The sequence below is a fragment of the Marmota flaviventris genome, assembly GCF_047511675.1.
Source record: "Marmota flaviventris isolate mMarFla1 chromosome 5 unlocalized genomic scaffold, mMarFla1.hap1 SUPER_5_unloc_1, whole genome shotgun sequence".
NCBI classification, from domain to species: domain Eukaryota; kingdom Metazoa; phylum Chordata; class Mammalia; order Rodentia; family Sciuridae; genus Marmota; species Marmota flaviventris.
This window is the reverse complement of record NW_027287679.1, coordinates 605,371-621,338: the sequence shown is the minus strand read 5'-3', so window position 1 is coordinate 621,338 and position 15,968 is coordinate 605,371. Positions and strand designations below refer to the sequence as shown.

General features: G+C 41.5%; 1 pseudogene; it reads left to right on the top strand.

Moving 5' to 3' along the window:
• The first annotated feature begins 7,234 nt into the window (after nt 1–7,234).
• On the top strand, nt 7,235–8,293 carry LOC139703638 (poly(rC)-binding protein 2 pseudogene; annotated as a pseudogene).
• The last annotated feature ends 7,675 nt before the right edge of the window (nt 8,294–15,968 follow it).

Genomic DNA, 15,968 nt, shown 5'->3' with positions numbered 1-15,968 from the left:
GATTAAAATGGTAGATTTAAAATGTGGTTTTACCCAAATAAAACCTGGATTTTTTTTGTTAAATGTAATGGAATAATAAAGATTATTATTACCTGGGGTTAATGTAAAATATGAATCTTTCAAACTTTAAATTTGGTTCCAGTAAATTAGAAGATTTGAGTTTAAAAAAAATTTGTAACAAAACATGATTAACATGAGGACATAATGTTATAACTTGTAGTTATCTGAAACTCTTGAGTTAATAGCATTATTCTTAACTTTTAACAAAGTATTCCAAGAATAATCTCATCACCAAGGCATATAAAGGGTACATGTTTGGTAAGATGACAATAAACTAGAGAGTAACACATTTTATGTGACCAATTATCACAAAAGCAATTTATTTTTAGCAACTTTTTCTCCCTTTCCTCCTCTTTCCCTTATGAATCAATTCCCCCAAGTTTACATAGTAGGAATGACAGCTAGAAATGTAGGGGGAAAATTGATTTCTAAAAGCTCAGAGCTTATGCTTCAGGTTAAGCATTGTGTCAAATACCATCATTTCTCAAAAAAAAAAAAAAAATAAATAAACATGAGTATAGGTAAAGACTTACTAAGACAAAATGAGGGGGATGAGGTTGTGGCTCAATGGTAGAGCTTGCCTAGCATATGAGGCCCTGAATTCCATTCTCAGCACCAAATAGTAATGATTAAATAAGATAAAGGTATGGTGTCCATCTACAACTAAATATATATGACATTGAAAAACAAAGACAAGATGAGAGGAAAACTTTTCTTAAGCAGACATAAGTTTTTTTGTTTTTTTTTTTTTTAAATATACATCTAAATAGATACCTTTTTTTCATTTTTTAGAGATTCAGTCCACTTTCCCATCCTGAGGCTTAGACATGCTGTATAAATGGAAATTTCCCTTACAGATATCATTTTTAGACAATAGTGTCTTAAAATATGCTGAAAATAGTACTTTTTTTGAAATCTCATTTGTGTAAGTCATTAGTTTTTCAATTTTTTTTTTCTGGTATCGGGGATTGAACTCAGGGACACTCGGCCACTGAGCCTCATCCCCGGTCCTATTTTGTATTTTATTTAAAGACAGGTTCCAGTTGAGTTGCTTAGCACCTTGCTTAGGCTGAGGCGGGCTTTGAACCCATGATCTTCCTGCACCTCATGAGCCTCCAGGATTTTAAGCACGGGGCTCAACGCTCAGCTATCTCTCCTTCCTTCCTTCCTTCCTTCCTTCCTTCCTTCCTTCCTTCCTTCCTTCCTTCCTTCCTTCCTTCCCTCCCTCCTTCCCTCCTTCCTTCCTGAAATTAGTTCCATTTTGCCTGCCACACAGTAGACCAATCCCTGGAAGAATGAGCTTTGCAAATGAGAAAGAACTCATCCAAGCAGAGTTCAGATGTGAGAAGATAGGAGCAGCCTTCACTTTGCCTCTGGAGGATGGGGAAGTTGAGGTCAATTGTGGTTTGTTATTCTGTCCTTTTATAGAAAGTTCACCCACTGGACACATATGCAGGCCCAAATGAAGAACTATTAATTTTTACTAGTTTGAGATGAATAAATTAACAGGGAGTGCTTTGCTAAAGCCATGACCCTTTACTTCTGCCTGAAGATGTCCTGTGGTAACCAGGCAGAATAAAGCTTGGCATATCTGCCTTCATTTTGCTTCTTTGTCCTTTGTTACTGTAAACATTGGGTCAGATCCCTGCTCACTCCTCTCTCTGCATCTGTGCATGGTAATCATTTAAGAAGTGTTCACCTAAAAACTAGGTATACAAGTTTTATCAACCCTAAATTTATATAATCTCTCTTTCCCCTCAAGATGGACAAAATTGGGGTATTCCATCTCAGACCCCTGGATTGGCATCTACAGATTTTAAGATTTGTCAGACAGCTTCCAAGAATGATGTGAGGCAGGCAGATCACCCACAGTGGGACTGCTTTCCTAAGCAGGAGCTGTTCTCTCATGGGGACTGAATTGCCTCTTCCAGGATCACAGATCTGATAGACAAGCATCCTGAGCACTAAGGGGAAATTGCTCCTTTAGCAATTAAAAAAAAAAATCTAGAGGGAACCTCCTCACAGTAGCAGGACTGAGAGGTGATCCATGACTACTAAAGTATGCAGACTTTTCCGCCCTGCCCCATTCATACCTCCACAACTGAAGCTCATGTCAGCAACTGGAGGATAGAGCAGAGATGCTGATTTCCTTTTGATTTCCCATTGTGACCATATTTATTAGTTTTTTCAATACTTTGCAGAATTATATTTTCTGTTTGATTTTGGTGGTGAGTAGCCAGATGATTAGTTGAGAGCCCCATAATAAGGCATTTGGCTTGAGACTCCCATGACACAAGTTCATGAAAACAAGTTAGTTGACCACTACCATTGTGATTTATTTGACACAGGAATTATCTATAGAAAAGTCAATAGGATTATACACTCAGCCTGATGACCTCTAGAACAGGTGATAATAGCATTGGTAATGAGAGAAGATTTATTCAGTTTTTGCTCAGTTTCAACTCCATTTATAAGATCACGGTGAGTACCATGGTATTTATTGAGTACTTTCTATGCCTGGATTCAGCATGGGTACTTATAATATTGCCTTCTAGTAAGACATTTATTTGTCCTTTTATACTGTCTTGTTCCCAAAAAGGAATCTGTAGTGTAGCAGAAATAGAATAAGAAAGAGGTCAACATGTTAGCAGAGCACACGGTCACCAGGGATTTGAGAAGGGGGGCTCTGGTGGAATAGGGAAAGTTGCATATGATCAGCTATTACTTTTATTAATTTGGAAAGGGAAATTTCGAACTTTTTAGGAAATCCAACCAGAGACATACTCTTAACTCAGAATTTTGTTGTGTATTGTCCTAGGGTTCAGGATCTCTTTTTATTAGGGGAGCAGTCCAGTTGAGAAGTGGATCCTTCGAAATCTAGCTTTACAATGGAGGGTTTATCTTCCATCACTCTAGCGATTTCTCAAAACAGAGGATTCTTTAAGTTGGAACCTACAATTTTGGTATAAAAATGTATGGAGGGCCCTCTTAATCCCTATAGCCATCTCAGTCATAAGTATATATGTATGTTAAAAGCAAGAAAGTGTGTATGTGTGTGTGTGTGTGTGTGTGTGTGTGTGTGAGTAATCTTCTCACATTTGTCAGTAGATTTTAGCGAAATGACATTTCACTCACTCATTTAGCATTTTATTAGAGCAAAAACTGCACCTCATTGATTCAGAGGCATTTGTTATCTCTTTTATGTTCTCCAATGTATTCTACAGATTTAGAACTTTTTTAGGTTAAAACATCTCCAGTCTCATCACTATAATTCTATTTGATCTTTAGTAAGAATTACTTCTTTTTCTGGAAATGTACAGGTTCCACAGTGGAGAAGTTTTAGAATTCTTGCATTCATATAGAAGTATGAGTATTTATACATGTATGTATACATATATATGTATATGTGTGTGTGTGTGTGTGTGTGTGTGTGTGTATATATATATATATATATATATATATATATATATATATATATATATATATATATAAATTGATTCCTGTCTTTCTAGACCTTAACTACCTGAGACCTGCTGCTGTGCACAGTCCAGTTTGTCTCAGGCCCATTCTGACTGACTTTGATCTCAAATCCACTTCTGGGCATAATATGAATTTTAAAATATTCATGTAAATTCAGAACTTACAAAAATATTTGTAGCTGAGATCTGAGAGACACCTTTGGGACACATCAATGTGCAATGAGACATCAGTGAGTTTAGGGACTCCCCAGGTTTCCCTTGACTGGTTATTTGAAATAATAGCAATTCACAAATCAGAATCAACCTGTTGTGATTCGGTGCTCAATGAAAGGGCTACACAAAAACACTTAAAAGGTGTGTCCAGAAGAAACGCAAATTAAGTATTTAATTGTATAGGGAGTCCTTGGTGTTTAATTAGGGTGTAGAATTAAGTTAACCTAGTTTGAATTTTGGTTTTCTAATGTAGAAGCAAGAATACAGACCAGTAGACACAAAAACTGGATCTTTTATCATGGCCTCCCTTAGATATGGAAGTCTGGGGACAAGTGTATGTAGTACAGCATTCATGGCATATATTAAGGCAAACCACTCCCTTGTGCTAGGTATGTGAGCTGCAAACTGCTTACCCTGTAGGCACAGCCCTGTGTAAGGCCACATGTTGCAGTTCCCACACTTGCTCCTGGCCCACTCCTCAATTGGTCGCTGCAAGGAGAGTTAGCAGACATTGCACTGGTGGCTGCCTAGAATCTGCTTAGCTGCTGCCTGTGTGTGTGTGTGTGTGTGTGTGTGTGTGTGTGTGTGTGTGTGTATGTGTGTATATATATATATATATATAATAACTGCACTATAAAATCAGACCTGCTTCCAGCTTGGTCTCTGGAGGTCTTGATTAATGACTCCACAGCAACATCTCCTCTACCCTGTTCCATGGACCTCCTCACTGGATGAGAGAGAGCCCACGCACAGAAGCATCCTTTCCCATTCTTACCAAGTGAAAGATTCCAGGGTTCACTTAAAACACAGCTGACTTTGGAACCTGAAAGAGGGCCTTGGTCTCCACTGAATCATGGGGTGCCATGAGGATGGTGGGTGGAGAAGCAGTGACAGACATGCCACATCTTCTTCCTATAAGGCTGAGTTCTGAAGGCTGCTCCTGTGAAAAAGAGGGAGAGACCCTGTGGAGACCATCCCAGGACACTGATTCTGGGCAACAGAAGCACCTGATTTCCCATGGTATCATCCTCAATATTGGCTCGAATAATTTGCTTGTCTTATGTGGTTGTGTGAGGTTGTGTTTCAGTTTGACAGAACTTTTCTAGAGAAGATGCAGCCTTGAGGCAGTCCATGCCTTGAGAGAAGAATGTAGGTGACATTTCCTCCTAGGCTCCATCTGGTGTGATAGTTACATTGATGGAGGGTGGAAATGACCCCTCCATTCCCAAGGCCACAGAGGATTTGAATGTGCACATGCCTTCCCAAGATACCTTCTTTAATTGTGGAAGTCCTGGTCCCCTCCTTCAGTCTCCTGGGCTGTTACTAACAGGGCTGTTACACTTCATACTGGTGGGGTCAATTGATGAGGAAGGGAAGGTTGAGAGGCAGTAGTGACACAGCCAGCCTTGGTACAGGTCTGAGTCAATCTCTTTATTGACAGAAATGGTCCATGCTTCAACTTAGAATGGACAATAGCCAGGGAGGATACACAGTCCTGAGAACACCTGCCTCAAAATCATCATTTCTCCCACTAAATTCATGCTAGTAAATTTAATACTGAAAAACAACAAAACTAAACCTATTTCACAATTTGATTGAGAAAACTCAGTGGTTTTTCTGGTGACACACATTTGTATCTGAGTCATCAGACCGCTTTTGAAAATAAGGGATGCCTTATGACACTTCAAACCTCTCCTCAATATACTCATCCCTCTGTGTTCTCAGATTTGTAACTATTTGTTGTGACCTTTGTCCAGTGCCACTCACTTTCCTACACTAAAATCGTCACTTCTATCATTTCATGTCAGATCTAAAATCCTATAACCATGCATCCACAATTTGCTTTGTGAGTGTGTGTCAAAGTGACATCTCCCATGCTGAACTGCTTCCTGAATAAAGGAGTGTGAGGGATGAGTGGGCTGTGAACTAGAACACTGCTTTTTAAACTCTACTTACAATGACACTGACTATGATACCAATCAGCATGTTTATTTGAATAATTTCAAGGAGATTCTTTAATGCATCTTGGTATAAAACAACTGGATAGAAGAATGTAGTTTTATTTCCTGGTAAAAATTGGTGGCACATGTATGTGGCAGTATCCCTGGTTATATAAGGTCTTTCATAAGAATGTAGAGAAAGTATTGATTTATTGGTTGAAATGTAAAAACAAAACAAAATGCTCATCAAATATTTTCACATGATTTTGGACTATCAAAAAGCATGATTAATGTTGCTTGGTGCTGATCAGTGTCCTAGTGTGTGTGTGTCTTGTCTGTGTGTATTATATGTATGTATGTGTGTGTATATGTGTGTGTATATATATATTTATGCAGACCAGCATAGGTAGCAGCCAGGAGCACTCTGCCTCCCCAGGTCTTTTCCCCTTTATCCCACCGCTCTTTCTTTATCTCCTCCTCCTCTGCCTCCACCCCCTCCTTTTCCATCTCCTCCTTCTCTGCCTTCAGCCCCTTCTCCTACAACTCCTCCTCCTAAGGCCCCTCCCCTTCTTCCTTCACCCCTCTAATTCCTCTATACTAATTCCTTCACCTGCACCCTGCTCCTCCTCTCCTCCTCCAATTCCTTCCTCCTTCCCCTTCCTTCTCCTCCATCTTCCCTCTTCTTTCTCCTCCCCCTCTTCTTCCTCCTCCCTCTCTTCCTCCTTCTGTCCTCCTCATCCCTTGTCCACGGTTGTCCTCCTGCTCCACCCTTCCTCTACCTCTATTTTCTTCCTCCTCCTTCCCCGCTTTCTTCTCCCCCATTCTTCACCTCCTCCTCCACACCCTTCTTCCTCCACCCCTCAATTCTACTCTTCCTCCACCACTTGTCCCCTTCCTCTACTCCCTCCAACACCTTCCTCCTTCCCCTTTCTCCTCCTATACCCATTTTCTTCACCCCCTCCAATTTCATGCCCTCTTCTTTCTCTTCCATTTTCTCCTCCTTTGCCTCCACCCCATCTTCCTCCAACCCCTCATCTTCAGTTGTGCCTCTAACTTCACCATATTCACCTCCAACTCCACCATTTTCTACTCCTCCACCCCTTCTCTTCTACCCCTCCTCCTCCCCTTTTTCATTCCTTCTTCTCCATCTTCTCCTCTTCCCTCTACTCCCTTCCTTACACCTCTCCTCTTCTTCCTCCACCTCCTCATCCTCCCTCTTCTTTCTCCAGTCTTCTACCCCTTCATTTTTTCCCTTCACCTGTTTCTCCTCCCCTTCCTCCTTTACCCCCTTCCAGCCCTCCCTTCTTTCTTCTTCACTCCCTTTTTTATTCCTGCCTTTATATTCCTCCATCTTTTTTCTAATCCTGGCTCCTTCCTTCTCCACCCCCTTTCTCCTCTGTGCTCCTTTATTCTTCATTCCCATCCCCTCCTTCCTCTTCCTGCACAATCTTTTGCTCCTTCAGTGACACCACACCTGCTTTTACCCCCACCAGTGACCAAAGTCGAGCACTCAAATTCCAATTCCCTATAACTCTGCTCAACATGGACACCAGTAGGATTAAAGGAGGATGAAATGTCACTCTCAGCATTCAGCTACTGATGCATATAAAGGAAGATGGCAGTATCTTCCTGAAAGGAGATTCAGTTAAGAAGATGCGGGAGGAGAGTGCTGCACATATGAATGTTGCAGAGGAAATTTTCCTGAGAGAATATTCACACTGGCTGGACCCACTAATGCCACCTTGAAATCTTTGTTGATCATTGACAACACTGTGAACAGTAGCACAGCTGCAGTAGACCCCAGTCACTGTGAGCCTGGTGGTCCCTGCAGTGTGGCTCCCTTATTGGAAAAGGTGGTTATAAGATGAAGGAGATTTGAGAAAGCACAGGGGCTCAAGCCCAGGTGACAAGGATATGCTCCCCAACGTAGCAGGTGGGCTTTTGCTATTGCAGACATTCCACGATCCATCACTGAGTGTGTCAAACAGATGTGCATGGTCATGTTGGAGTCCCCCTGCAGGGTTGGCCATCCCATTACTGCCAAAATGCCACCTTCTGCAGTCCTATTTACAGAGGATCAGGAGAAGTAGAGCACAGGCAGTGAGAGTGCAACCTTTTCCCACAGCACCTCATCCATTTGCCTCAATCCCTATCTAGAGGGACCCCTCTAGAGACCTGTGCCATTCAAGGACAGTCTGCCATTTTATAGCTAGTCTTGACCAAGCTGCACAAGTTGTCAATGCAACAGTCTCATTTTCCTATGACACATGTTCACACCTGATTCAGCAGCATTGAAACCAGCTCTTCAGATGTGAAAGGCTGTCTGGCAGGTTTGCATGCACCTGGTCAGACTACTCCTAAACTCAGTGTCCCAAACAACTTGGTTTCCTGCATAATCAGGTGTCAAGGTGCCAAAACAAATGAGATCCATCAGATGTCTGGGGCACAGGTGAATATTGTGAGTCCAGGGGAAGATCTACTGATAGCAGCTCACCATCACTGAATCTGCTGCCAGCACTAGCCTGGCTCAGAATCTCCATCAAGCTCAGCCTTTCCTCAGAGAGAGGTGGCATGGGGACCCGCTGGAACAATGCAGATTGATCTCTTATCCCTTTCATCTGCTCACCACCACCCATGATCCATCTGTGTAGTTTCTGAACAGTCAGTGATTCCAGGTTTTACATAGTTTGTAAATCTTAAGATTCTACACACTTTATCATCCACTTATGATTGTTTAATTTTATTTGTTCCAATTAGTTATACATGACAGTAGAATGCATTTCAATTCATTGTACACAAATGGAACACACATTTTCATTTCCCTGGTTGTACACGAAGTAGAGTCAAACCATTCGTTCAACTATACGTGTATCCAGGGTAATGTTGCCCATCTCGTTCCACTATCTTTTCTATTCCCAGATCCTCTCCCCTCCTTCTTCTCCCCTTTGACCAATCTGGGGTTTGAACCCAAGGGTGCTTAACCCCTGATACATCCTCAGCCATTTTTCTTATATTTTATTTAGAAACAGGGTCTCCTTGAGTTAATTAAGGCATCATTAATTTGCTGAGGCTAGCTTTGAAGTCTTGATCCTCCTGCTTCAGCCTCCTGAGCCTCTGGGATTACAGGTATGAGCCACTATGTCCAGCTGAAATAATTTTTTTAAAATTCTCAGTTTAGTATAAATCTAAACACTCGTATGTCCCCATCCAAATAGAGGTGAATGGGCCCTGGGCCGGCCGCCCTCTCTCACTGCCCTTCCCTACCTCTGCCTGGAGATAAGCTCAGTGCCAATTCTTTCTGTCATTCCTTATAGTTTAACCATCAACGAGGAAGCAGAATTTTACTTGGTTTTGTCTTATTTGAGTTTTCAGTAACTGAATGTTACTATTAGTGCTCTACCACTGTGGTGCTGTCACTTGTATTGTGTGGGTTCTCTGCCTCAGTTGGCTGGACTCCTATTGCTGTCTGAGGCTGTGAGTCTCCCAGGTACCTCCTGTGTTCCTTTTTCAGAAACCTCACTTGTTTCAAGTTTAACTTTTTGTTCTTGGTAATTTCATTCTTTTTAAAAAATTTGGCCCTCAAGTGAGCACACTTTATAATGTTGTACACATTGGAAAAACATTGTCAGGTTATAGATTATGGATAAATTTAAATTACTAGAAAATTCCAGTGCAATGTCTGTATTAGCTCTGTTTATATATGTGTGTGTTTATGTCTTATACCTGTCTAACCTGGTTTATTTCCACATTGCTATATGTTTATTTTTACAGAGTATAATTTGAGCATTTTTCTGTGTATTTCAATGTTCTTGGAAAAGTTTTCAGTAATTTTCTCATGTTTAATTTATTTGTGAGGTCTTTTTTTCTTTTAATATTACTTTTATGTAAATTCATTTTTCTTTTTAAAGACTGCAGACATTTACGCAGAGGTAGAGCAGCCATCTTGCACCTTGTTGCAGTTTTATGAAGGAGCCTCATTTTTATTAGATTTGAGTGTATCACTTTCTTCTATTTGATTTCCTTTATCTTCTCATTAAGAAAAACTATAGGACAGGGGACATGGTGGATTCTGAGAGATAAATCCTTTGGTGTCCCCTCCTGGACACAGGAATGAGCCCCCCTGGGGTCACATTTCAGCAGATAGAGTGTGACTTCCAACATGAAAATGTGTTTGCCTCTCAACAAGTAGTATTCATTCTGAACTGTGAGTGATGCAGGCTGTTTACCTGAGCTGGTGCAATTGTTTGTTTTTTCTTTCACAGAGTTCTTTTTATTATTGTCATGTAATTAGTTTTTTATGCACTTAATATTTGTATTACCTGATTGTCTTTATTTATTTTTTTCTGAAAATGAGTTGACAGAGTAAAAGTGCGAGCAGGCCTTGCCCACGAAGCCCTGGCCTCTTCCCAAGTGATTTATGCCTGGCTGTGGCTCCCTCCTTCCCAGTCAGGCCTGACCAGGCACACACCTTCTCTGAGGTCAGGTCAGGCTGCCTTGGAACCAAGCCTGTAATTCCTCACATATGCCTGGGACTCTGTGCCCAGAAAAAGCTTCCTAGCCAACAGGGCCTGCTTTGGAAAGCCAGGCTCAGCTCTGCATAAGTGGAAATGTCCCCCTGGTGGGGCAGGTCCCCTTGCAGGGAGGAAGTCCTGCCTGAAAAGGGCTTTTGCCAAGACCATGTCTTCCTGGCCTATGTATCCAGGAGCATGATACATCTCCTGTCAGTCAGGGCCCCAGAGTGTGCATATTTGGGCTGGGGTGAGAGAGGGTCTTGTGGTGCCCTGGCCAATCAGCAGGCAGCTGGTGGGAGGGGGTGGCCTTCCACAGTCTCAGAGACCTTTATCTCTTACCTTGTGCAACTCAGAATCCATCTCCAGGACTGTGTGTTCTTTGCTGTGTGAGAGTCAAGTTGCTCTGGCTCAGATCTGTCTCCCTGTGACCTGCAAGTGTTATGAGGTCCACAGGAAGGATGTCAGGACTCCCCAGAAGGCAGGAAATGGTGAGTAAGTGGGGCTAACACTGCTTAGGAAGGAGGGGGGCTGTTTAGAACTGGTGGTCCAGCTGTGGCTGGACTCTGGCTTCCCACTCTCACCTTCAGAGTCAGCCAACCCAGACCTGAGTCAGATGCTGCTACAGCTCAGCCCTTGATTCCTTCAGGTCATGGTGTGGGCTGGTCCAGGTTGGGTTTCCCAGTGTGCTGGGTGGTCTGCAGCCACTTTGGCAGAACCCTCTCTGCACAGGTGGACCCCAGCCTTGGGCTCTCAGTGTGAAGTGAAGACAGCGGGTCTCACGGGATCCTCTCTCAGGTGTGGGGCTCCAGGGTGGAAGACGCTGGTCTGAGGAGTCTGTGTACCACCTTTTGCCCAGTAGTCACCTTGCTTTCTCCAAACTAGCCCACGCCTGGGCGGTCAGTGGATCCTTAAAATTTTTGCTTTCTCCTCACATTTCCATTCTCCACCTCCCTATCCAGTGCACAGTATTATCAACTCTTTGCTCCTCACATTGCATTCAGGTGAGCCCAGTGTGAAAGATTTGTTTTCTGCTTGGAAATTTGCCATGTGGTGAAAGCAGAGAACAGCCACCTGGAATGCCAGTGTTAAAATACTTTGTGCCTCCCTTTGTTTATCTTTCCCAGGCACAGGTAATGTATTAACTTTGGTTTGAAATTCCATTTGACTTTTCACAGGGTCCTGTGTCCTCTGCCATTTTCCTGTCCTTTCCTGGGGCTACCAAATTGTGTCCATAGCTGCCCAGTTTACTTCAGGTGCAGACAATTTCAGGCCCTGGGGTAGTTCCTTTTAGAGGACAGCCTGATTGGTGGAGTGTAAAATCTCAAGAGAGAATCTGGAGGGCCTGGGCCTGGGCCTGAGGAATCTTTTTGAGTAGGCCTCATCTAGACAGCTCCCTCGTTGGAACATTATCTTCCCAAGCCCTTTCCCCATTTCTTGGAGACAGGTGGACAGTCAGCCTGTAGATGCTGGTACTGAGGAGTCAGGTTAAATATGATACCTTCCCCTGGCATTCTCTCACAATTGTGCAAGAGAAAAAAAAAATCTCTCCCAGAACATAAGAACCACCCACTTCATTAACGTGTTCTTCAATCCTGAAAAGCCTCATAGACTGGAGTCATGGTCCAGATCTCCTGGGAGGGTGATACACCAAGGCATATTTCATTGAGCAGGACCAGGTGGGAGGATGTCCAGCTGGCAGAGACCTTCCCTGCCCTTTGAGCAGAAAAATCTGTGCTCCCTCAGCACCAGCCCTTTCTGTTTTTCTCACTTAGAAATGATCTGCTCACTTATTAGAGACCCAGGTTTTTGTCAAATGTGAAATGTATGTATTCAGAGCTGAGCAAGTTAAATTTTCTGAATAGATAAAAAGATTTAAAGATAACACCTAGTTTTTTTTTTTATATTTGATACAAATTTTGTTTACCTTTCTGCTTCCTCTGAGCCTGTGTGAAAAAATTTCTGCGATCTCTCCCTTTTTATAATTTAATGGAATTACAGGTCCTAGTCTCAAGTATGCTTCTAGAGAAGAGATTAAAAAAAAATCTGTTTTTGTTGCTGAAGAAAGTGATTGTGTATCCAAAAAAGGAATGATAGGTGAATTTGAACTGTAAGGATTCATAAGAATATTAATTCCTTTGAACAATGAAGAACTCCTGATGGTGGATAAATCTATTTTTCTTTCTGTTTTCTGAAACTGCAAGATTAACAATAAATTTTATTAGACAAACATGGCAATAGCCTGAAATATCAAAATGTAATCATTTTTAACAAATTGATTCAGTATTATGAAAATTGTTATGAAATAACATCTCTGTTTTCTAAACAGAACAGCTTTTTAATGAAATTACTAATAATTCATAAGCATCATACATGATCTCATCTACTTCCATGTCCCTCTCAGATACCCCCTCCTAATACCATCCCATTGGGAGTTCACCTTGTACCTTGTGAATTTGGGGGTTTGCGTGGACCTTCTGTCTATAATACTACCTGATGATGTTCTCTATATGCTGATGAAGACTCCTGAACATTTGGTTACTCTTAGATATTTTTCTAGTCTTTCCACTTATAGAAGTAGTTTTCTGAATTTCCTCAACAAAGCCTTCCTGGTCTTGGATTTCACAGAATTTAAGAAATGAAGCTAGAAAAACAATCGACCTACCTCTCCACAGTTTAATCAAAGTGCATGCAATTTATTTATCCTTTTCTCATCATTTCTTATTTTCTTTGTACCCAGGGAGACAAATTTAGCCATCAGTGGTCCAGGCAGGTTCCCTGGCCTGGCTGCCAGAAACTGTTCACATCATGGCATATCATATAGGCCACACCTCGAGGAATGAATTGGAAGTGCTACCTGCTTCCTTTTGGAAGGGATTTGGATAGTTTTTATTTCCTCTTTATCTTGGTGCAGAATCCACCGTGACACCGTGACACCAGAGGAAGGGCCATGCCTTTCCTATGGCTACAGTTATTATCACTTCCTTAGCCTGTCCATGTTGTGTGTTCTTACATTGTGTGTGAGTTGTGGTAGATTGTTTCTCTCCAGCAGTTGGTTCAGTATATCTAATTTCTCAAATTGTGGCCATACAGTTATTAATAATATTTCTTAATGGTTCTTTTACTCCCTGTAGGATTGATAATGGTGTCCTTTATTTCTACTGCATAAGTTTTTGTCTTTTTTCTTAACTTAGCTGTGGTGTACCATTATAAGGATATCCATGATAAACCTGCTTTTGATTTTGATTCTCTATTAATTTCAAGATTTTAATTTCATTGATGTCTTATATGCTTAGCATCGGATGTATGTTCTCCTTGCTCTTTGTTCTTTAGATCCTGAAATGGAAAGTTGAATGGTTAATTTTTGTCTTTCTTTTCTAATGTAAGCCTTCAGCACCTCTAATGCCCCCTAAGCCCTGCCTGTGCTCTGTTCCACAAAGTTTCTTATGATGCAGATTCAGTTCTTTTCCTTTGAAATATTCAGACCGATCTTGAGATCCTTTGAAATATTCAGACCGATCTTGAGATACCCTTGAACTGTGTGCTGTTTAGAACTTTGGGATTTGATTGGCAGTTATCTAGAGGTTACCCAGTTCTGTTACTGATACTGACACCCATGGTAATTCCAATGTTCCTGGTGCACCTGTTGGAATTTGCTAGCTTTCCACAGTAATGCCTGTTGTAGCTGAATGTGGCTGCTCTTGACAACTTTCCTGTGATGTTTAAAAGGCTGTGTGCTCTACTACTCTTGGTTGAAGTGCCCTAGATGTATCCATGACATACCTGTGGTGGGTGTGCTATTGAGCCAGAATGTCATCGTAAGTGCTCTTCCGTGTGCTCCATCTATCACTCACTGTTACATGATTGCTGGTGTCTCCCCCTGTCACCAGATTTCACCATGTTTGTGTGAGTGACTTTCCAAAGTAATTTTGGAGACAGTAGTTGAGGGTACTAATGTCAGAGGGTCTTTCTTAGCTTGTGTTGAGCCTGAATTTTGATGGAGTTCTGTGAGGAAATAGCTGGAAAGAAAACAGAAGAAACAGCAAGAGCTCAGCTCCTCCAGGGCCTGTGGATAGTGGAACTGGGGCTGCTGCTTTAACACATGGTGGTGCTGTTTATACCCCTTCAGCCTCAGTTCTCTGCAGACCTGAGCCTCAAGTGCTGGGCATGTGGGTCTTGGTCCTCTCTGAAAGGATTTCTCCTGGCCTGCGTGGGCTTCCTCAGTTCCCTGGGACACCAGGGTGCTGGTGAACATTCCTTTCTTCTTTTTTCCTGTAGTACAGATTGAACCAGGGGCACTCCCCCACTGAGCTACATCCCCAGGTCTTTTTATTTTTCATTTTGAGGCAGGTTCTCTCACTATGTTGCCCAGGGTAGGATGCAACATGTGATCCTCCCACCTCTGTCTCCTAAATTCTGGAATATGAGCCATGCACCAGTGTGCTCACCTGATTACTCTTATTTATTTATTTATTTTCTTTTTGATAGCAGGAATTGATCCTTCAGCCACTTAACCACATCCCTAGCTCTCATTTTGCTGTCTTGTCTGGAAGTGGTGAGAGCAGGCATCCTTGATTTATTTCTGATGTCATGGAGAGAGCCTTTTGTCCTTCAGCCTCAAATCTAAGGTTAACCTCATATATTGTAGACCTGTGGCCCATTAGGGACTTTCATTATTTCCAGGTATTTGTGTGTTTGTGTCATGCTGATGGCTTGAGCTTTGTCGGCTGCTTTTTTTTTTTATTATTATTCTTTCCATGTATTTATACTTCTCCAGATGCTTGATGTGCAGGTGTTTTCTACAGTTCCTTGGGGTGTCCTAAAAAGGACAACATTTTTTGTTTCTGTGTTGATTCATATTTAAGTTGCACGTGTAGATGAGGAGCAGTGAGCTAGTTGCACACCTGTTCCAGTGTGTCATGATCAGATCAGGGCTTTAGCTCTTCCATCTGTTAACATTTATCATTTCTTGTTGTTTGTGGACTGCTCCTCCAGCTTTATTATGAAATACACAGGGATATGCTGGGCACCCCTGTCACCTATTGTGCTGGAGGGCAGCACTGCTGGCCATTCCTGAGTGTGTACTAGTACCTAATACCACCACCCTGTTCTCCCTCCTCTCTCTTCTTGCCTGTGGTGACTACTCTTGTACTTTCTGTGAAATCTACTTGTAGCTCTCCCATATGAGTGACAACACACAGTATGATTTTCTGTGCCTGCCTTATTTCACTTAGCAAGGCATCCATCAAAATAGTTTCTAATTGTCTTCTTATTTCAGTAGTCTCTGTCATGATATTTCCTTTTTCATCACAAATTTTAGTAATATGAGTTTTCTTTCTCCTCTTCAACTGGGTGGCTAATGGTTTGGAAATTTTATTTATATTTTCATAAAACAAGTTTTGTCTATTTTTTGAATTGTTACTTTTGTTTCAATTTTATTGATTTCCACCCTGATTTTAATTATTTCCTGTCTTCTACTACTTTTGTTATTTGTTTGTTCTTCTTTTACTAGGGCTTTGAGATGTAAGTCAGGTTATTTATTTGTTGACTTTTTATTCCTTTTCTGAATGAGCTTAATGCTATGAAATTTCCTCTTAGTACTCTCTTCCTAGTGTCCCAGATATGTTGTATTGGAATCCTCATTTACCTCTAAGAATTTTTTTAACTTCTCTCTGATGTCTTCTGTTATCCATGTGTCATTCAGTAACATATTATTTAGTCTCCAGGTATTGGAATAGCTTCTATTTTTTTTTAATTTTAGGGAGATT